Below are 23607 nucleotides of genomic sequence, written 5' to 3' on the forward strand. Positions count from 1 at the left end.
GAAAGCAAATCGCCTGCTAAGTGAGGAACTAGCCGTTTAAAGAATGTAACCCTTACATATTTCAAGATATGAATTCTGGTATAAATCTGTCTAAATGGGAGGTGTCTTGGCATCTTGCTGAGCCTCAGGGCCGCCCATGGCCCCAGTGTTTATTGGTCAAGGACCTCTGGTGACACCCCCTGCAGGTCAGAGAAAAAAAGAGAGAAGTTGATGAGTTTCTCAGTTCTTATTTTAACATCAAGCAGTAACATTGCTCAAGGGAAGAACCGATCACACATGCTCAGCTTCTGGAACTCTGATAATACAAGGACATTGGCTGCAAGTATTTTCATTTCTAATTCTTTATCTATTCTTCTAAATTACTGAATTGTGTCTCTAGTCTTTTGTAACCCACTTTTCTGTAAATCTTTTTATTTGCACCAATTTTAACCTTTTTTTATAATTAAACCTTATTTTGAAAAGTGTTAATTTTGTCTGTAAGCTCTTAACACAAGCTAACAACGAACCTCTCTATTGAAGAGCGCTACTGGCTAGAGTAAATCCTCTGGACACTCCTGTCTGTGGTGTGACAGCTCGTGTTGCAGATGATTATTCTAAAATCATATTTGGTATTTCTAAAATTACGTCCTCTGGGCTCATCATAATGTAGAGGTGGTGGCAGAGAAAGGGTTAATTGCTTAATTAGCCCGTGACAATCGCTCTCAGCCTGCTGGCATCTAGATTGTGGTCCCGCAAGCTGGACAATCTGTGTGCCGGGTGCAGCTGAGAGTGGCATTGTTACGCAAGTGACGGCAGGGTGTGAGATTGCCTGGTCCTTGGTCACGAGTTGGATGAGAAGGCCAGGGGTCTGATACCCGCCACCGTCACAGGTTCCACTTAACCACTTAAATACCGGGCACTTTCCCCCTTCCAGCCCAGACCAATTTTCAGCTTTCAGTGCTCATTGGCATCTATGGAAAATCTTGGTCAGCTTGACATGACGCTGCTCCCTGTTTTTAACATTGGCGTCTATGGGAAATCGTGGTCAGCTTGGCATGGCACTGCTCCCGAACTATAAGTGACAGGGACACAAAACTTGGGGAGCACTGGGAGGGGGCCCAGGACTACAACATATCCATACATTTTAAAAGTTGATTATGCCTGTACACTACACTGACTGCACTAAACCCACTATCCACTAACTACCTGCCTAATCTCTATTGTAACACACTATATACAACTGCCATGTAAGCAGCAGCCTTGTATAGTGTGGGGCGTGGACTTAGCCACTGAGCCATGATTGGTCAAAGGCACTCTGCCTTTGGCCAATCATGGCTCTGACAGGACATTGTGTTGTGATTGGCCATTACATACAGGTCAGGTGCATGCTTTGGCCAATCATCAGCAATCAATGCACTGCAACAGCGCAGGGTATTATGGGGCGCTCATCGGCGGGCCAACTTCCGCTGAGCACCCTGTTTGTTTGTGTATTCTGCAAACACATGAACAGCAGATGCTCAAGTCGAACTTATGTTCAGAGCCCCCATCTCTAATCCTTTTACTCTGCAGATCCTACATGGGATGTGCTGCACTTGGAACGGGTTCTCTTGACACCCCAGGCTCCCTCACTCCGCTGACCTATGGATTTCCTCAGTCCCCTAGTTGTCACAGCTTTTGCAGTCTCCCAGATTCTCTTAACCACCTCAACATAGGACAAAGAACCCTTCCAACATGGAGTGCAGTCTCTCAAGTAGAGCACCTCTGTCTCCTGGCAGAAGCACACACCTGTTTCCAAATGAGTTTGTCTCCTACTGGTAGCTCTGAGCTATGCTCAGGTCCTTGCTGATAAAAGGTAAGTGCGACCTGGGACAGTACAGAGGCTATCCATTGTGGAATGTACTAGCCCTGACTGTCCCGGGGGTTATTTTATTGAAAAAAAAATTTAGTGGCCGGAACTCCGCTTTAAGTGTATTTCTGTTTACAGACCATAGGCTGTTCATTTGTTAGGCATTGTTATATCTGCCAGTCTTGTATCATGTTCCTAATATTGTAATAGTCTGTATGTACAGCATGTTTTGTATAGTAAAAGCACATTTATACACTGCCGAGGTCTGAGCTTCCTTGATTATACCGCAAAGTAACCTTGCTAGATAGACGCAAGCAAAACATCTTCCTATCCAAATATCTTTGAAATTTCCAAGCTTCAGAGCCTGATCTGGGATTACAAAACTCAGGGAAAACTGAATACCCAGTTTTCCCTGCTCATCACAACACTCTGGAGCTCCACATTCTGCATTTGTGTAAATCCTGTGTGCCTTTTTTCCTATACTCACACCATGGCAGCGCTTAGCACTGTCACATATCTCCCCCCTCCTTTTTGTATTGATCTGGAGGATGAAACGCATGAACCCTTTATTTTGATTGGGGCACTTCTATGGCAGCTGTTTGGCCCAATCCTTTTTTTTGGGTATGTTTCCAGACACTCCTTACCATAAATGTGAGCAGGGTCCCACTCTTCTTTATCCGAAGCCTTCTCCTTTGTCAGTAGACTAGCCCGTATTTGCCCGTATTCTGGCACAGTGGCCAATTTCCAATATGGCCGTGCCAGCACGAATGCATGCACACATATTGTGAATGCTCATTCGCCATGTCAAAAACATGTGCATGCTTTCGCTCGCAATGCATGTTAGATCCTGGCCTTTAAAAGAATGACTGCAGCACATGGACATTGCTGACTGGTCTTCAGCTTCCTGTCCCTGTGTTTGCTGTTGTTTCTGATCACCTTTTACCAACCCTGCCTGCCCTTGGATACCTCTTGTCTTGCTCGCATCTCTGACCTCGGATTGCCCACGGATCTTGTCTTGTCTCCTGTCCCGTGTATAAACCCCACTTACCTTACCACAATTCTGACATCTGATCTGCTGGCCACTGGCTTCCAGACCTCTGCTACCGTCCCCGACTATGCCTTCTGCTGTGCACCATCTGCTGTGATCCACGTTGGTGCCTACCTGCTGTACAGTCTGCAGCACCTATCTACAGTACTCGCCTGCTTCTCCAGCCTGCAGTACTTACCTACTGTATCCAGCCTGCTGCACTTACCAATGCAACCTGTTTCCTGCTGTGTTCAGCCTTCACCACCTTCAGCTCCCCTGAGTCCTACTGCACACCTCATTTGGTATCCACCTGCAGAGAGATCTCCACACCACCACCAATCCCTGCTTCTTTGGGCTTCGTGTTCACTGTTATTACCTTCAGGGGCACCCAGCACTTAGCCGTAAGGAGAGCCCTCTCAGCATTTCCGCTTCAGGACCAGGTACGTGACATCCCTAATTTCTTGGGGTCCCTGGGCTCACCATTACATTTTGGGTATTTTTCGGCTTCCCCAACACCTCTCTCAATCTGGCTGGCTGGCACCCTGTGGTGGGTGGCTGGCTGGCACCCTGTGGTGGGTGGGTGGCTGGCTGTCTGGCACCTTGTGGTGGATGGCTGGCTTACTGGCACCCTGTGGCTGGCTGGCACCCTGTGGTGGATGGCTGGCTGGAACCCTGTGGTGGGTGGGTGGGTGGCTAGCACAGGGGCTGTGGGTGGCTGGCTGGCTGGTATAGGGCCTGTGGGCAGCTGGCTGGTACAGTGCCTGTGGCTGGCTGGTACAGGGCTTGTGGGTGGCTGGCTGGCACCCTGTCTGTGGGTGGGTGGCTGGCTGGCTCCCTGTGGTGGGTGGCTGGCTGTCTGGCACCCTGCGGTGGGTGGGTGGCTGGCACAGGGGCTGTAGGTGGCTGGCTGGTACAGGGCCTGTGGGTGGCTGGCTGGTACAGTGCCTGTGTCTGGCAGGTACAGTGCCTGTGGCTGGTACAGGGCCTGTGGATGTGGGTGGGTGGCTGGCTGGCACCGGGCTGCTGTGGGTGGGTGTATGGTTGTGATACACTCCCGCGAGACTAGTCCCGACTCCAGACGAGGCTGTCCAAGGCGAGGGAGGCAGCCTAAGAAGTCAGAATAACATCACAAAAATATCGGCACTATCGGCCAGTTCCAGGGCCGATACCGATATATCGGGGAAAGTGTATATCGGCCACCGATATATCGGCCTTGCCGATAATCTGTCTATTCCTAGTCTTAGTCTTTTGACTAAAATGCCATTTTAGTTTTAGCCCCATTTTAGTCATCTGCAATTGTCGTATTTATTCAACTAAAATCTCCAGTGCGGCTTAGTCGCACTGGAGATTTTAGTAGTCGGCTAAAATTATTTTAGCACAGTGCTCTGAACAGTGGTCTGAGGAGTACTGTAATGCTGCACAGCTCTCTGGACGCTGGTCTGAGGAGGCCTGTAATGCAGCACAGTGCTCTGGATGGTGGTTGTAATGCTACACAGTGCTCTGGGCGATAGTCTGAGGAGGCATGTAATGTTACACAGCGCTCTGGATGGTGGGATGAGAGACCTGTAATGCTGCACAGAGCTCTGGATGGTGGTATGAGAGGCCTGTAATGCTGCACAGTGCTCTGGATGGTGGTATGAGGGGAGACCTGTAATGCATACAGCATAGCTCCCAACTGTCCCTGATTTGGAACAAAGTCCCTCTGTCCTCCTCATTTGTCTCTCATTTTGGTCTGATCTATATCGTTGTATATAAAATGCACTTTTTACCTTTTTAAAAAAGTGTTTATCAGTACTAAACCTTTCATCCAGTTTCTAAATTGCTGCATTTGCAAATTACAAAAGCCAGTAAAAAGGAATAGTATTGGTAAAAAAGCACTGGGTTTAACCAATCCATTTTTTTTATTTATTTTTTTTTATTATAAATCTCCTTCAAGGGGGCATGGCAGGGGTGTGTGTCCTATGATTACATACTTTTGCTAATAGGTGTCCCTCGTTCTCATCGCAAAAAGTTGGGAGGTATGCATACAGTGCTCTGGGATAATGGTCTGACTCTGAGAGGCCTGTAATGCTGCACAGTGCTGGATGGTGGTCTCAGATCTGAGGGGAGGACTGTAATGCACAGTGCTCTGGATGCCGATGGTCAGAGGAGGCCTGTAATGCACACACAGTGCTCTAGACAGACGGTGGTCTGAGGGGCAGCCCGTAATGCAATGTTCTCTGGATGTCGGTGGTCAGAAGAGGCTCTATCCATGGAAAGTTCACAAGTGTAAACGTCCCTGCCTCACATTTTCGTTACGCTTTTGTTTGTTAACGAAATCTGAACTGATTTTCGTTATAGTTTTCGTCAGTTGACGAAAATGTGGTGTACTTTGTTTTCCTCACTGTGAAAAGGCCGCTGGCAAAATTTTTTACGAAAATGTTTTCGTTGATGAAATTAACACTGCTGGGTACCTTAACCAATACCTCTTTGTGCTTAAAAATAAGTGCAGCGCTAAAATTCAAAAGAGTGATACAATCTATGTGCATACATATTTAAAAAAAAAATGAATGCGCTCACCGGAGGGTAAGGACCTAATTTACCATATAGCAAGTGGGTCATACAAACTGGATATGATAGAAATAACCAAGTGTGACTGGATCGCCGGATGTTCCAATGGGAGGCCAGAGCATCTCAATTATGGATTTATTCATTAAATTAATTTCAATGTGTATGCACATATATTGTATCACTCTTTTGAAATTTTAGCGCTGCACTTATTTTTCAGTTTGGATTTATACCACTCCTGTCAGTTGGTGTGCTAGCAGCTCATTTTTTGCTTTGAAGTTAGCGCAGTTTGGATACACTTTATTTTTACCTCTTTGTGCTTGACTGACTGGATCTCTGCTGTTTGATGCATCCATTCTGGGCACTTCCTTCCCATGAGATCTGGCAAGTGAGGCTTGCTTGTTTGCAAATTGACACACATTTCATGAATATTATAATGATACACATCCACTAATCCATACACATCCACTACCTAATGGCCGTCTAATCTATTTTTTATGAAATTGTTTCTTAGTGTGTTTTTCTGCCTCCTTGTAACAGCTGAGCTTCCATGAGCTCATGAAATTCTCCTTTTTTCTTTTCCTTCTATTAGTTTAGAACAAGCAGTGCACGTGAGCTGTGGTCATGGCAACTGCTCTATGCACACTACAAATTCAATAGTCCATAGTTCCTAGTACATATGAGAGTGAGCAAGAGAGGGTGGCTATGTTTCTACATACAGTGGGACCATGGGGTCCCAGGAAGTCAGATAACCGCAGCAAAACAAAATACAAAGAGATTTGGATGAGGCTGAGAGCAAAAGAATGTACTTTTTTTGCATTAAAGAGGAACACTGCATCCAGGCACCACAAACTGAAAACACTATTTCATTTATTTTTAACATTAAAAGGGGGACATATTCCAGGGGGATGCATACTGGGTTTCTTTGAAAAAAGTGGCGTTCTTAAATAAGTCGCCGTTCTGCTTTTGCACCTTACCGATTTGCACGAAGCAAACAACTACAGCAAACTGCTTTACAAATCATCAGACTGCAGATGACCTGGTTTCCCCATTCAGCTGTTATTCCTCTCTCTAACATGCGCTCTTTACCTCTTCTTTTCACAGTTTTATCTTCCCTCCTTAAACTCTCTTTCCTTCACTCCTCCTTTCCACCTCACAATCTGTATATATCATCCTCACTTCTGCCCTCTCCTCATCACTGCACTCATCACCTCCAATTCCACATGCTAACAAAACACCCAGGATGCGGAGGCATGTCCCCTCATCCATCACCCCACACACTCTGGCAGCAGCTGCAATCCACACAATTTAGTCTCTATTCCTCTTCTTCCCAAAACCAGCCTCCCCTTCTTCGGTGCCCTCTGCAATTCCCCTCTCTGCCTGCAAACTCACTGCTGTTCAAAACCTCTTTGTCACAAACACCTTTAATCTACTTGCTGTCACCGAATCCTGACTTCAATCTTACACACCTTCTCCTGCTTCTCTCTCCCACGGTTGCCTTCTCAGGACTCACTCCTCTAGACCTAGTGGATGCAAGGGAGGTGGAGTGATAATTCTCCTATCCCCACAGAGCACCTTCCAGGTTCTTCACTCTCTTCCTTCTCTGTCCATCTAATCATTTGAAAATCCCTGTACATGTCTATTTTCTGCAATTTCTTCAAGATTTGCTGTAAACTACCGGCCCCCTGGACTTGTATCAACTTTCCATGAGGACTTCTCTACCTACCCTTTTTTCTCTCTTCTGAAACTCCCACAATCATTCTCAGAGATTTCAACATCCCTGTTAAAATGAACACTCCTGCTACTTCTAAACTTCATAGTCTAATCCCCTCATTTGACCTGAAGCAATGGGTACAGGCGGCTTCTCACTCTGATGGCAACACCCTTGACCTTATATGCTCCTACCTATGCACTCTATGCAGCCTTTCCAACAATCCTTTTCCTCTCTCTGATCACCATCTTATTAGTTTGTCTCTCTCCCAGTCTTCCACCACCTTTCCCTCCAATCGCCTAACATCCACCCATAGAAAACCTTCACCACTTCAACCGCTCTCTTCTCTTGTCTGCTACTGACCACCTCTATGACAAACTCTCACCCCTGTCCTGCCCCAATCTAGCCCATTTTGTCTTCAATAGATCCCTGTCCTCCACCCTGGATGAGCCTGCCCCCTCACTATACACAGAATCAGGCCCTGACCCTTACAACCCTGGCAAACAGTTGACACCAAAAGTCTCAAAAAATGTAGCTATGCTCTTGAGAGTCTGTGGCAAGTCTCAAAAATACTTCAATCAATATAAATCTCCCCTCCAAAAATAAAATTCTTGCCTCCAAACTGCCAAACAAACCTATTTATCACTCTCATTAACACTTTTTCATCTAGTCCCCGTCAACATTTTTCTCAACCTTTTAACTCTCTAATTTGTCTTCCACTACCTCCAAGCTCTAACTCACTCACTGCCCAGGAGATCACCAATCACTTCAAAATTGAGATTGATTCACTTAGTGAGGAAATATCCACTCTTCAGGTATTCCCCCCACTTAACACCCCATGTCCACAGGTACAATAAACACTTCCTTTATTCAACCCTGCTACTATAGACAAGGTTGTTAAACTTATTTCTAATGCCCACCTAATCACCTGTCCCCTGGACCCAGTTCCCTCTCGAATACCACAGTCACCCTCTGACTCTATCCTACACTCTCTAACCCACATCTTAAATCTCTCCCTCTGTTCTGGCATCATCCCCAACTCTCTAAAACATGCACTATTCACCCCTTACTTAAAAAGCCTTCCTTGGCCCCAGCAATCTTAACAACTTACGCCCCATCTCCTTGCTCCCCTTTTCCTCCAAACTCCCTGAACACCTGGTCTACAACCAACCGGGTGAACACCTCATTAACAATAACCTTTTTGATCCCCTTCAGTCTGGATTTCTTCCTCAACACTCCACAGAAACTGCTTTTAAAACTCACAAATGACCTATTAACAGCAAAAACCAATGGACACTATTCTATGCCCCTACTTGTGGACCTTTTGGCTACCTTTGATACGGTTGACCACCCCCTCCTCCTCCAAAAACTTTACTCCTTTTTTCTCCATGACTGTGCTCTCCTCTGGCTCTCATCCTACCTATCGCACTGCACATTCAGTGTCATTTACAATTCTACTTCCTCCTTTCCTCTTCCTTTCTTTGTTGGGGGCTTCCAAGGTTCTGTTCTTGGACATTTCCTATTGTCAATCAACACATCCTCCCTGGGTCAGCTGATAGCCTCCCATGGCTTTCAATAACATTTTCTATGCCAACGGCACCCAAATGTATCTCTCCACCCCTCAGCTCACTCGATCAGTCTCCTCATGCATCACTAATTTAGTAACAGACATATCTGTCTGGATGTCACACCACTTCCTCAAACTCAACCTGTCCAAAACTGAGCTCATAATACTTCCTCCCCTTCCCCTGACTTCTCTGTCAAGAGCAATGGCACAACCATCAACCTATCCTTGCATGCCAGGGTGCTAGGTGTTATCCTGGACTTTGAACTCTCCTTTAAACCCCACATCCAATCACTTTCCTAAGCTTGCTGCCTCAACCTCCACAACATCTCCAAAATACACCCCTTCCCAGCCAATGAAACCACAAAGCTCCTAATTCACTCCCCGGTCATCTCTGGCCTTGACTACTGCAACTCCCTGTTCATTGGCTTATCTTTAAAAAGGTTATCCCCCCTTCAGTCCATCATGAATGCTGCTGCCAGATTCATCCACCTTATAAACCGATCAGTGTCTGTTACCCCTCTCTGCCAATCCCTCCATTGGCTGCCACTCACCCAACAATTTAAATTCAAAATACTAACAATAACCTACAAAGCCATCCACAACTCAGCCCCCAGCTACATCACTAACCTAGTCTCAAAATACCAAACAAATCGTCCTCTTCGTTCCTCCCAATACCTCTTGCGCTTTAGCTCCCCTATCACCTCCTCCCATTCTCGCCTTCAGGTCTTCTCCTGAGCCTCTCCCATCCTCTGGAATTCTCTACCCCAATCTGTCCGACTATCTCCAACTCTATCCACTTTTAGAGCGATCCCTAAAAACTTTTCTCTTCAGAGAAGCCTATCCTGCCTCCATCTAACAACTGTACTTTCATTTTCATCATCAGCTCATCCCCCACAGTTATTACCTTTTTTGTATCACTTAACCCTTCCTTTTAGATTGCGAACTCTAACAAGCAGGGCCCTCTGATTCCTCCTGTATTGAAACTGTACTGTTTGCCCTAATATTGTAAAGTGCTGTGCAAACTGTTGGCGCTATATAAATCCTGTATAATAATAATAAAGCAAATTCCCCCATCTATCTGTCTCTATGCTTTATTTTGCTGAGAAATCACTTTGAAAAACACCCCTAGCGTTTCTAATCATAGCCATCTTAAGTAAGAGCAGAAGATTCATGTAACATTTGCTTCCTGGAATTCATCTGCCCTTAGCGAAGGCATGCAGGCAAGAGGGTATGCTTAGCTGAGAAAACTCCTCCTCCCCTCTTGAAGACTCCTGGGATGTTTGACATAATTTGCCTAGGAAGTAACAGAAGAAATGTAAAAAAAAAAGTTTAACACAAGTAAATTTGATATACTTTCCTATCTATTTACTATTTTCCTTATGCTAGCAGCAAAAAGGATTAACAATAGTCAATCTTGATTGAGAGAGTGAAGTTATGCTTTACGAATACTGTGCATATTTGAATAGAAATTTACTTTCCTAAAACAGAGTTTATTGTCACTTTAAGCAGAAAGATAACTTTGCTAAATAAATAAATAAAAACTTCTAAAAGGAATGCACCCATTCTTTTTAACATTATGTCCTTTATCCAATTTACACAAACCGCCTCTGTCTATGACAGCAGTGCCAGAATAGCATAGGCCATGATGGAAATTGTTTTCTACCTGGGGCACTATACTAAGGCAGAATAACTAAATGAAGGATATAACAGTCTGGAAAATCTTGTCAGGTTTTGTCTCCTGGTCCCATATGCTTGATTTCATGACATCATTACCTTGAGATAGCCAAAATAGCCATCCAGTTTTTTCTTCCCTGGGGCTGAAAATAATCAACTTTAGCTGCGCAGAGATTAAATTGACACTAAATTCTGATTAAAAAAAAATTGATTTAAGTACATATTCTTGCACGCTCCTGAGATAGACTACGGCAGGGGTAGGCAACCTTTGAGAGGTGGAGATCTACGTGGACAACATGGAGGAGATCAAAGATCACCGGAGTGCGGGATTTTTTAAAGAAATTAACTAGCAAGCACTAATAAAAGATAAAGACGGCATGAAGAAAAATCTAATAAAATAATAATGTCACTGGAGAAATATAAAAACTTAGCCTACCTTTAAAATTTAGCTTCAAGGAAAAACTCGGCATTCATTTTCATTTCCATTTTTTTTCTTGTCTGGAGAGTAATTGGTCACCCCCACACAGAGATGTATAGTAACGAAGTAGAACTACTTAAGTACCGAAATGCGGTATCTGTACTTTCCTAGAGTAGAATTTTTTTCTCCTACTTCTACTTTTACTTCACTACATTTTTTCGATGATTTCGATACTTCTACTCAAGTATTTTTTTTTTGTGCTGCATAGTTACAAAAAGTAAAAAAATTACCACTGCCAGAACAGTAGATGGCAGGTTGCATAAAGCTCATAAAAATGTGTATAATGTCATTTGTAAATCAGCGCATACGAAAATAAAGGCTGTGTATAATAAAAGCTGCTATACCAAATCTTTCCAATAAAAAGAAAATATGAAACAAACAAATAAATGGTGCTACAGCGCTTAAAGTGCATAAAGAAACTACTAACAAACACAGGTTAATCATTTGAATAAATCATTTGAAATAATAAAAACAATATGATGTTCAAACTTTTGACTTCTTTCTTTAATAACTACATAACACAGTACTTGTACTTCTACTTTCAGTACTTGAGTAGAAATTTTTTTTCAAAACTACTGGTACTTTTTACTTTTAGTACTTAAGTAGCAAATTTTTTGAAAAAACTACTTGCAATACTTAAGTAAAAAAAATGTTGAATACTTTAGTACTTCTACTTAAGTAACTTTTTCTGCGAGCACTTCCACTTCTACTCAAGTCACTTTTTGATCGAGCACTTGTACTTTTACTCAAGTAGAAATTTCGAGTACTTTATACAAGTCTGCCCCCACAAGGCTGATGCCAGAGTCCATTATAAGGCAAAACATTTAGTACTGCAGGTTGATTTGCTCAACTAGTTTCAGGGCCTGACTATGTGCTCTGATTTTTGGCCAGTGTAAGTAGTATTTAGGCCAGTGTCCAAGGGTCAGTAGTAGGTTGGGGCAGTGTACAGAAGTCCGTATTATGTAGATCATTTTGCAGATGTCAGTAGTAGGTAGGGCAGTGTGCAGAGGTCAGTAGTATGTAGGACAGCGTCCAGAGGTTAGTAATAGGTAGGGCAGTGTCTGGAGGTCAGTAGTATGTGGATCAGTGTACAGAGATCAGTAGTAGGTAGGTCAGTGTACAGAGGTCAGTAGTAGGTAGGTCAGTGTAAAGAGATCAGTTGTATGTATCTCTGTAACCTGCCCTACATACTACTGTGTAGGGCAGTGTACGGAGGTCAGTAGGTATGTAGGGCAGTGTCCATAGGTCAGGAATAGGTAGGGCAGTGTACAGAGATCAGTAGTAGGGAGGGCAATGTACAGAGATCAGTAGTATGTAGGGCAGGTTACAGAGATCAGTACTATGTAGGGCAGTGTACAGAGGTCAGTAGAAGGTAGGTCAATGTACAGAGGTCGGTGTAGGTAAGGCAGTGTACAGAGGTCAGAAGTGGGTAAGGCAGTGTACAGGGTCAGTAGTAGAGAGAGAAAAGTACAGAGGTCAGTAGGTATGTAGGGCAGTGTACAGAGGTCAGTAGTATGTATGGCAGTGTATAGAGGTTAGTAGTATGTATGGCAGTGTACAGAGGTCAGTAGTATGTAGGGCAGTGTACAGAGGTCAGTAGGTATGTAGGGCAGTGTCCAAGGGTCAATAATAGGGAGGGCAGTGCACAGAGATCAGTAGTAGGTAGGGCAGTGTACAGAGATCAGAAGTACGTAGGGCAGTGTACAGAGGTCAGTAGAAGGTAGGTCAATGCACAGAGGTCAGTAGTAGGTAAGTCAGTGTACAGAGGTCAGTAGTAGGTAGGGCAGTGTGCAGAGGTCAGTAGTAGGTAGGGCAGTGTGCAGAGGTCAGTAGTATGTAGGGTAGTGTCCAGAGGTTAGTAATAGGTAGGGCAGTGTGCGGAGGTCAGTAGTATGTGGATCAGTGTACAGAGATCAGTAGTATGTAGGGCAGTGTACAGAGGTCAGTAGTAGGTAGGTCAGTGTACAGAGGTCAGTAGTAAGTACGTCAGTGTAAAGAGGTCAGTAGTAGGTACGTCAGTGTAAAGAGATCAGTAGTATGTAGGGCAGTGTACAGAGGTCAGTATTAGGTAGGTCGGTGTAGAGAGGTCAGTAGTAATTAGGTCAGTAGTAGGTAGGGCAATGTACGGAAGTCAGAAGGTATGTAGGGCAGTGTCCAGAGGTCAGTAATAGGTAGGACAGTATACAGAGATCAGTATTAGATAGGTCAGTGTACAGATATCAGTATTATGTAGGTCAGTAGTAAGTAAGGCAGTGTATGGAGGTCAGTAGGTATGTAGGGCAGTGTCCAAAGGTCAGTAATAGGTAGGGCAGTGTACAGAGATCAGTAGTAGGTAGGGCAATGTACAGAGATCAGTAGTAGGTAGGGCAATGTACAGAGATCAGTAGTAGGTAGGGCAGTGTACAGAGATCAGTAGTATTTAGGGCAGTGTACAGAGGTCAGTAGAAGGTAGGTCAATGTACAGAGGTCAGTGTAGGTAAGGCAGTGTACAGAGGTCAGTGTAGGTAAGGCAGTGTACAGAGGTCAGTAGTAGGTAAGGCAGTGTACAGGGGTCCGTAGTATGTAGGGCTGTGTACAGAGGTCAGTAGTATGTAGGGCTGTGTACAGAGGTCAGTAGTATGTAGGCCAGTGAACGTCCTACATAGGATGTAGGGCAGTGTACAGAGGTCAGTAGGATGTAGGGCAGTGTACAGAGATCAGTAGGATGTAGGGCAATGTACAGAGATCAGTAGGATGTAAGGCAGTGTACAGAGGTCAGTAGTAGGTAGGGCAGTGTAAAGAGGTCAATAGGTATGTAGGGCAGTCTCCAGAGGTCGGTAATAAGTAGGGCAGTGTCCAGAGGTCAGTAGTATGAAGGGCAGTGTACAGAGATCAGTAGGATGTAGGGCAGTGTCCAGAGGTCATTAGTATGAAGGGCAGTGTCCAGAGGTCAGTAGGATGTAGGGCAGTGTACAGAGATCAGTAGGATGTAGGGCAGTGTACAGAGGTCTGTAGTAGGTAGGACAGTGTACAGAGGTTAGTAGGATGCAGAGCAGTGTACAGGGGTCAGTAGTATGTAGGGCAGTTATACAAAGGTCAGTAGTAAGTAGGTCAGTGTGTGGAAGTCAGTAGTATGTAGGGCAGTGTACAGAGGTCAGTAGGTATGTAGGGCAGTGTCCAAGGGTCAATAATAAAGAGGGCAGTGTACAGAGATCAGTAGTAGGTAGGGCAGTGTACAGAGATCAGAAGTAGGTAGGGCAGTGTACAGAGATCAGTAGTATGTAGGGCAGTGTACAGTGATCAGTAGCATGTAGGGCAGTGTACAAAGGTCAGTAGAAGGTAGGTCAATGTACAGAGGTCAGTAGTAGGTAGGTCAGTGTACAGATGTCAGTAGTATGCAGAGCAGTGTACAAAGGTCAGTAGTAGGTAGGGCAGTGTACAGAGGTCAGTAGTATGTAGGGCAGTTGTACAGAGGTCAGTAGTGTGTAGGGTAGTTTACAGAGGTCAGTGGGATGTAGGGCAGTGTGCAGGGGTCAGTAGGATGAATAGAACTATGCAGAGGTCAGCAGTATGAAAAGCAGTGTATAGGGATCAACAGGGCAGAGGACAGGGGGTCAGGAGGATACGGTTCACAAAGTCATAGGGCGGGGGGGGGGGGCAGTAAAGCACGGTACTAGAGTTTTAGGAGGGCATAGTACTGGGGGGTCAGGAGGGTATGGTATTGGGGGGGTCAGTAGGGTATGGTATTGAGGGGGTTAGGAGGGCACGGAACTTGGGGGGGAGGGTCAGGAAGGTATAGTATTGGGGGGCTAAGAGGGAATGGTACTTGGGGTGCAGGAGGGCATGATACTGGGGGTCAGAAGGGCATGACATTGAGGATTTAGGAGGATATGGTAGTGGGGGGTCAGAAGAGTATGGTATTGGGTGGTCAGAAGGGCACAGCACTGGCGGGTCAAAAGGGCTGGGATGCATGGCATTGGGTGTTCAGAAGAGTATGGTATGGGGGACCAGGAGGTAATAGTACTGTGGGATCAGGAGGGTGCAGAAGTTGTTACCAGATGCAGAGTAGCACAGAGAAGCAGCATGTTCTGGCACTAATCCCCACCAGCCCTCCACTCTTATCCATCCCAGAAGCACCTTTGATGGATCGGAGAGGAGGCGGGGCGGTGGTGATGGGCTCGCTGCACGCAGGGCTCAGGGAAAGAGTTCAGACGTGTTCGTACAACCCAAACCCGCCTGAGCTATTCCGGAGACTTTCCCCGCTTCCCAGCCACTCGTACGCAGGGACGGGGGCTACTCCGCAGGCTAGGAGTGGCCAAGTGTGCGCCTGCGCCGCTCTGTAAAAAGCGCTGGGTCGGCGAGGCAGGGATGTTTTTGCGAGCTACCTGTCACCTGCCAATGGTCAATGGCTAGCTCTCTATCGTCTGGTTGCTGCAGTGTACATGACCACAACTAACATGCACTGCTTGTTCCAAACAAACAGGGGTGAGAAGGAAAACTTTGAGACCTCATGGAAGAAGTTACAAGAATACAGAAAAAAACTGTAAATAACTAATTTATAAAAAATAAGCTGCAGGGCCTTTAAATAGTGGATGTGCATGCACTATTTTTGGAGGATAAGGATATAATTTTGCATCACTTTAAGCCCTGATTTACATTGAATCTGACTTTGAAATTGTGTGACTTCACTTGAAATCGCACAATTTCAAAGCCGCATGTCAGTGAAACTTCCGGTGCAACTTGGCTGACATCTTTACAACGTCATGCACAGATGTCTATGCAGGTCGGGTCTGAAATTGACAAAAGTAGTGTAGGAACTGCTTTTTCTAATCAGTGCAGCACCGAAAAGTGGGCGTCGCACCGATTTGAACAGTTCCATTAGGAAAAATAGGGTGCAACTTGTCATGTGATTTGGACCTGTCAAATCGCATGACTAGTCGCACCAGTGTGAACGGGGGCTCAATGTTCTCATTAGAAATCAAACTCACATAAGTGGCAAGTTTCAACCACCTAGCCTTGATATTATTAAATAGATCCATAACGTGAATATGTGATAATGCTACTAATAATACATCCAAAAAAAATGATGAATAAATATACAATATTGTGCTGACAACACAAACGTGCAGAGCAAGATAAACGTTGCTCAGTAACTTAAAGTGCAATCACAAAAAAAAGACAACTCCTAAAGTGCAAAAAAGTGCAATAGTCCAACATCTCTTTTCAATTAAAGTGCATGAATAAGTCACTGGTGTGTATCCTCTCCCTTGATCTTGTGTTCAAATCACTAGCTGAAGTCCCTGCTCACCTCCATTCAATACCCACACGTGGTCAACTCAGCAAGATGTGAAAATAATCTCTGGCGTCCAATCTCTAAATGGCTCCACACAGTTTATGAATACTCCAGAGTAACATATAGGAAGAAAGAGACAATATCCAACAGTGCAGTACCCGGGTTAATCATTTTCGATGAATTACAATCCCAGCTTCATAGATTTCACTCAAATGTATTAAAGTAAACCACAGAATGTATAAAATCACATTACGGCAGTTTTCACATGTATATCTTCAAACCTGCCCACTGCTTACTACCTCTATGCGTTACACCACATCCCTCGTGGCTTCAACTGGAAGATAAAACAAAAAGTCTTACATTACAGCTATGAGCTGTGTCAGTCAATATGGGAATGTATTGGGGTTGATTTACTAAAGGCAAATGGACTGTGCACTTTGCAAGTGTAGTTACACTCTGCAATGGCATTGGCAGTTGCTCCAGAGCCGAGCAGATAAAGTCAAGCTTAGTACTGCAAAGAAGAAAAGCATTTTTGCTTGCACCCGATTGGAAGATGGAAGTCAGCAGATCTTTCCCTCATTTACTAAACTCTGTAGCAAATGCCCTTGCAGAGTGCAACCGCACATTTGATTTGCCTTTAGGAAATCAACCCCATTGACTCTCTTGTACCTGTGTCCAGGCAGGGCACCTCTTAAGCCCCGTACACACGTTCAGATAATCGGACGACTTATCGTTCGCATTTTGCTGCATGATACTAACATCGAATTCAACAATGCGTATAAACCGTATGATTTTTGTCGTACGATTCGGGAAAAGCTTCCTGGTTGCTTAGCTGTGTATCAGATGGTGAAAAACAAAAACAATGGCAACCAGGCTTTTTCCGTGTTATTTTAGTGTTTCTGATCATGCGCGGTCTTTGTCGATCGATTTTTAGCGGACGCATGGTGTACTGATGAAACGATTGTCGTTCGCAGGGCTATCGTATGACAGAAGTTTTCCTGTTTGTCCCTTTGGATTTTGTTGGATGAACTGTTGTGATCGGCTGTCGAAAGCTGTGTACTAACGATCAAGTTATTGTGCGATCAGGTCGAAAGCGAGTTTTATCGTACGATTATCGGAAAATGTGTACAGGCCATTATAACTACATTCAGCTAGAAAAAGGATCTTGGTACATCAGCACCAGATGGAGGGAAGCTGTTCTGTTTTTCCAATTCACCCTCATTTTTATGCTGATGGTAAAGATGCTGTTGTTACAAAGAAAATTCTATTTTTTCCCTTAGTCCCAGTTCACACTTATGCGATGCGGGAACCCTGCAAATCTCCTTGCTTTTACAAGAATTTATTAATAAAAATTGATTTTTTAATACTTGTGTGCCAAAAAATCCTTGCCTTCAAATCCTTCCATATTCTAGTCAAATAGGGATTTGGCACTATCTAGTACTGTTCCTATATGCTCAGACTGCTGCTGTCTGACTGCATATTTCTTTCATTGTTTCTAAACCCTGCGAATCTACTGCGGGTTCCCGCATCGCATTCCCAGCGCAGGCAGTTCACACTGCCATATGTGAATCGCTGGGGGAATCAATTCAAAGTTAATGACACCCCCAAATAATTTCACATATCGCAGTGCGAACGGACATTCGGACATGAATCGGATCGCATAAGTGTGAAGCATCATGCGATCCGATTCTGGTGCGGACCCAAAAAAGGGTCCTGTTCGTGTTTGTGCCCAATCAGATGCATGGCTCGTTTCCACTGAGCTTTCTGGTACGGTTCGGTTCGGTACGGTACGCTATTTATGCCGTTTCCATTATGAATGGTACCCTAATTCCGAACCGTACCGTACCACTTTTTGGTACCCTTTCGTTGGGGTACCAAGCACATTAGTACCGTACCAACAGGGTGGAGCTACACTCTGCAGAACTTTGGTTGACAGAGAATCGTCTTTCACAGCTTTCCTGCTACACCACGCCTATCATGAAAGGGTACTATTGGCAGTGGAAACGCAATGTGTACCGTTCCGAACCGTACCGTACTGAACCGAACCGTACCGTACCACTCAGTGGAAACGAGGCAAAATTCAGCCATACTATCTGTATGGCTGAATTTGCATCGCACAGACATCGTATGTTATTTTCAGAGCAGTGCGCTCCAAATCACATGCAATGTCTGCCATCGCACTAATGTGAACCGAGCCTTACTGCTGGCTTCTTACATGGCCAAAACTCCCAGGACAGCATCTGTGAAAAAGGAAACTGTCAAAAAGTAATCCAACAATTGCATTAGCAAAATACTCTTTTCTAACCTAATATTTTCCTCTAAACATCTTTACAGATTTGTGATTTAGTCAAAAAATACTTGAACGGTAGCTCAGTAGGGAACATATTTTCTCTGTTGAATGCTGAAATACTTTAAAAGCCATAACAGAAAAAATCATGAATTGCAACACATTATCATGCTATGAAATAAAATGCAGAACAAATCAAACAGATTGTCAGCAGAGTGAAAGTCTGCTCATCTTTACTAAACACATCTGGGATATTGATCTGACCATAAACCAGCATAATGTTATTGTAGTTTGTAGAAATAATACATTTTGAGTTCACTTGCATTTGAAAACCACAAGATGGCACCCTCACCACAAATTGATTTACAAACATGCTTACCTAGTTCGAAAATTATGAGCTAAGCAATAGTAATTTATGGACCTGAAAAATGGAAATGCAAATTGTGCGTAAGCTAAAGGCAAAATAGTAAGATACAATATTATGCATGTGTTGTTTTAACAAACTAGTCTATTGCCACAGAAACATAAAGGAGGCAGTGAAGCCAGCATGCCTTTACTTGACCTGTTGTTGGTGAATGATTTATCCAGACTTTGCAGACCCAAGGGCTCTACAGAGACCACTGTAGTTGTTTTCCTTCTGGCTTGCTTTGTCTGACTAATGCCTCGTACACACGCAACTATTATCGGCCGACCGATCGTCCGACTTTTGTCCAGAGTTGTGTTTTGTTGGTTGGAATGTGCCTAGACTGCACACAAATTTTCTCGGCCAACAAAAATCTACTTCAGAAGTGATGTCATGTGCTGGTTTACTTTCCGTGTGTTTTTTCTTCTCTGAGCATGCCCAGTCTTGCTCATCAGATTTTTGTCTGCCGAAATCTGTACTGACTGCACGAAAATCGGCCGTTGTGTTGACGGCCAACAAAAATTTTATAGCCTGCACACCAGATTTTTTTCTGCCGAAAAGTCGGAGTCGGTTGTCGGAAGCATCATACTAACAAGCCGAAAATCGGCCGATCGGACATTGGCCGAAAATTCACGGCCAATTATCGACGCGTGTGTACGGGGCTTTAGTGTAAGTTCACATTAGGCCTGTTGTGCTGCATTGGAATCCATGCTGGTACAATGCAAAGTCAAGGCAATAAGCTTTGCTTTGTATAGGCGCTGTTCACATCAATACAGCGCACAGCAATGAATTTCACCACTAACCAGTGCTTTGCAATATGTTTCAGTGCAATGTACTGTAAGGGCTTGTTTAGACTTGCGTTTTGAGGAGGGTGGGGGGGGGGGGGTGTACAGAACATGCAGTTGAGTAGCGTTGTTAGATTCCCCCCCTAAAGGGCCATACACACTATAAGATTTTCTGAAGACTTTTTCCTTCAGATTTACCTTTTCTATGTAGTGCAAGGGCCTGCCAGATTGCACACAAATTGAAAGTGTTTAGGTTTGACCTCATATTATATGGTTTTGGTAAATCTAAAGGAAAAAGTGTTCAGAAAATCATATAGTGTGTATGGCCCATTAAGCTTCAAAGGCCGCAGAGGAGGTTGTGATGCTTTTCTTCATATCCACAGCAAAATCTATTGCACTTGTCATGCTCGGTGGGCTGTACTGTGGCAGAACACGATGGAATGTGCCATAAACACCTCCCATCCAAGTGCAATACATGTGGTTGAGGCCCATTGGTGAGGCATTTCTGAGGTAAAACAGGTCACAACTAGGCATCATAGTAGAGGTGGCCAAAAATTAAAAATACATTTTAAAAAGCATGTGTTATAGTAAAATGTGTCTCAATAACATGTACCACGAATATTCATTGTGTCTTAATAGCTGGGCATAAAAATCCTCCATAAAGTGAAACTATAAACCTGATAAAGAGAACACATGAAAAACAGAAGTGTATTTAATAACAGCTGTAGTCGTTAATGACTAGCTATTAGTTACACACTTCTTCTATGAAGAGGATGAGTTAGTCAAGAATTGTATATACAGCTGTGGCCAAAAGTTTTGAGAATGACACAAATATTATTTTCACAAAGTCTGCTGCGGCAGTGTTTTTAGATCTTTTTGTCTGATGTTACTATGGTATACTGAAAAATAAACAAGCATTTCATAAGTGTCAAAGGCTTTTATTGACAATTACATTAAGTTTATGCAAAGAGTCAAAATTTGCAGTGTTGACCCTTGTTTTTCAAGACTTCTGCAATTCATCCTGGCACACTGTGAATCACTTTCTGGGTCACATCTTGACTGATGACAGCCCATTTTTGCATAATCAATGCTTGGAGTTTGTCAGAATTTGTGGGGTTTTTTTTTACTCATTTGCCTCTTGAGGATTGACTACAAGTTCTGTAATGGAATTATTGAAGTCTAATATTTTTACCTGAAACAAACATTAAATTGAACCTTCAGTGACCCTATCTGTGTACCTGACAAATTCGTACAGCTGACATCATAAAACAAGCTAGGTTGTATTGTAACTGGGGGCAATATCTGAGAAGTTTGATTATGTGGAAAGGCTGGTTTATTTCTTGGTATAAAGATGGTACCTATAAACAATGCTGGGAGGGAATAACCTGGCGGGGGGGGGGGGGCTGTTAGGATGACTCAAAAACCTGATTTAAAACCTGATCAACATGTTATATGTATATGTAAATATATAGATTTATTTTTACAGCCCCTGGTCACCAAGACCCCTTCCTTTTTGAGGGACTCTATGCAAGTTATTAATGAACTTAAAAATATCGAATGGAAAGATAGCTATGTCCTAGTCACTGCAGATGTTTCATCTTTATATACGGTAATCTCCCACCATCATGGTAGGGGAGCAGTGTCATCTTATCTGGGACAGGGTTCTTTGTTAAGTTTTCAAAGCCAATTTATTCTTTCCCTCCTTGACTATGCAATGGGCCACAATTACTTCTGGTTCGGTGGTACCTATTATAGGCAAAATAGGGGTGTGGCTATGGGTACGAAGTTCGCGCCCAGCATGGCCAACCTTTTTATGGCCAAGTGGGAGGAGGATGTCATCGATAATGTGCCAAGGCCTGAGGTCATACTCTGGCGGAGGTATATCGATGACATCCTCCTCCTATGGGATGGAGATTTCGATTCTTTGGATGGATTTATGGCCACACTTAACACTAACGATAGAGGAATCAGGTTACAGCATGAATGTAGTAGAACAAAGATCCGTTTTTACATCTGAGGATCAGAGTGGTGGAAGGACATATTGAGACATCCACGTACTTCAAAGAGACTGACAGGAACGGATTCATCAACACATCCAGTTGTCATCATGCGGCATGGTTGAGGTCAATTCCTGTCAGTCAGTTCCTCAGAACTGATCTAATAGGACAGATTTCTTACAGGAAGCCTCCTCTCTTAAGATTAAATTTTTGGAGAAGGGATACAAGGAGGAAGAGCTTGAAAAAGCTCTGGTCCAGGCAGACCAACGGAATAGAGAGGATTTGATGCAAGCCAGAATGCGTGAAAAGAATGACACCTTTCAACATGCGTTTTTCTCTTCGTATTCTTTGCAACATTTTTCTGTTAAGAAGATAATACGCAAACATTGGCACGTGTTAAAAAATGACGGCCTGTTGGGCCCTCTTCTTCCCGAGGCTCCTACTGTTATATTTAGGAGGTGTACCCCCCTTGAGGTTACAGGTGGCACCCAATATAGTGGATCCTCCAAAAACAGTTTCATTTTTCCATAATAGAGGGGGTTTTTTCCCTTGCAGAAAATGTGCTATCTGTAAATTGAATAACAATAAGGATAGAAGGGTCCTTTCATTCGAATGTAACTCAACAAAATTTTGCTATAAGACCTTTCATCTCCTGTACCGCAAAGTTTGTATTTTATCTCATTCGATGCCCTTGTGGCTTCGAATACGTGGTCCGTACCATTCGGATGTTACACATAAGGCTCAAAGAACATGTTGCTAACATCATCAAGGGCTTCCCGAAACACAGTGTGTCAAGACATTATGATCTTTGTCACGGGAGGGACCCCAGTGGTACCACTTTCCTGGGGATTGATAAATACACAGGAAATTGGAGGGGCAGCAACATGATTAGGAGAGTGTCCCAACTTGAGACAAACTGGATTTATAAATTAAATTCTTTGCCCCTCATGGGCTGAACATAGAATGGGATCTTAACTCTTTTATTAATAACTCTTAAAATATATTTTTTGCATGTTGAGTCTTAGAGGTACATTTTCTTGAACATTCTTGAAATTGTATTATATTTGTTTTTTCTGGTCACCTTTCTTAGTATATTGTATTTTTAATACATCTTTTAGTGTATAGTTTTTAATATATCTTTTTTAATATTTTAGTTTGTGGATACACATTTTATCTATGTGATGTAGAGCATTTCTGGTTGTCCCCTTTTGGTAATTTGGTTTCCGGCCATTGGGTGGCACTGCTTCCCGCTGTCCAGTGCTGGCCGTGTACGCTAATATATATTAAATGGATGATATCCTATTTTATTGCCTCTATAATTGTTATTAGGCAATGTGAGTATATTAGATATTACCCTTATGAGTTCTTGAGTGAATTCCCGATTTTGTTTTAAATAACCTTATTGTTGGCTTCCGGTGGTTGGTACGCAGGATCACTTCCTGGTTCCTGCTTCTGGAGCGCAAATTACGAGCTCCGCCCGCTCCGTAGTCTATCAATGAAGTGCTTATGCCGCTAAGCCACACCCACTGACGGCGTCAATGTGTGACGAAACGCGTAGGTGGAGCTTGCGGCACGTCATGCCACTACGGGTGGGGGACGTGGCGGCCATTTTCTTGGTTGGTAACCAACTCTGCATCAAGTGTATGGACTGTATCAGATATGCTCTCTATATGCCGGGTAAATGTAAGTAGCCATTTATCTGCCTAACCTTAATAAACGTATGTTTTAAAATATTACACTATGTGGAGTGTCTTTCTTCACCTGGCGTGTTAATCCATGAGAGGAACATAGGACCTACCGGAGAGAGGATAGCTGAGAGGTCTCATCTTGACATCTACCATTACTTGCTTTCTGCTGTCTATGATCCCTGAATAAGGATCATAGAGTTTTGGTAAGAGGCTGATTAAACCTGTTTGGTGGCGGCTTTCCTTCACGTGGTTTTCAACATTGAGGAGGCATATGATTTTCTGTTTGGGAATTGAGCACTACTGCTGTGGATTTCTTCCCTTTCTTGGAATGACTCATTCCTTTCGA

Source organism: Pelophylax lessonae, assembly GCF_965119305.1.
Source record: "Pelophylax lessonae genome assembly, chromosome: 5".
Lineage (NCBI taxonomy): Eukaryota > Metazoa > Chordata > Amphibia > Anura > Ranidae > Pelophylax > Pelophylax lessonae.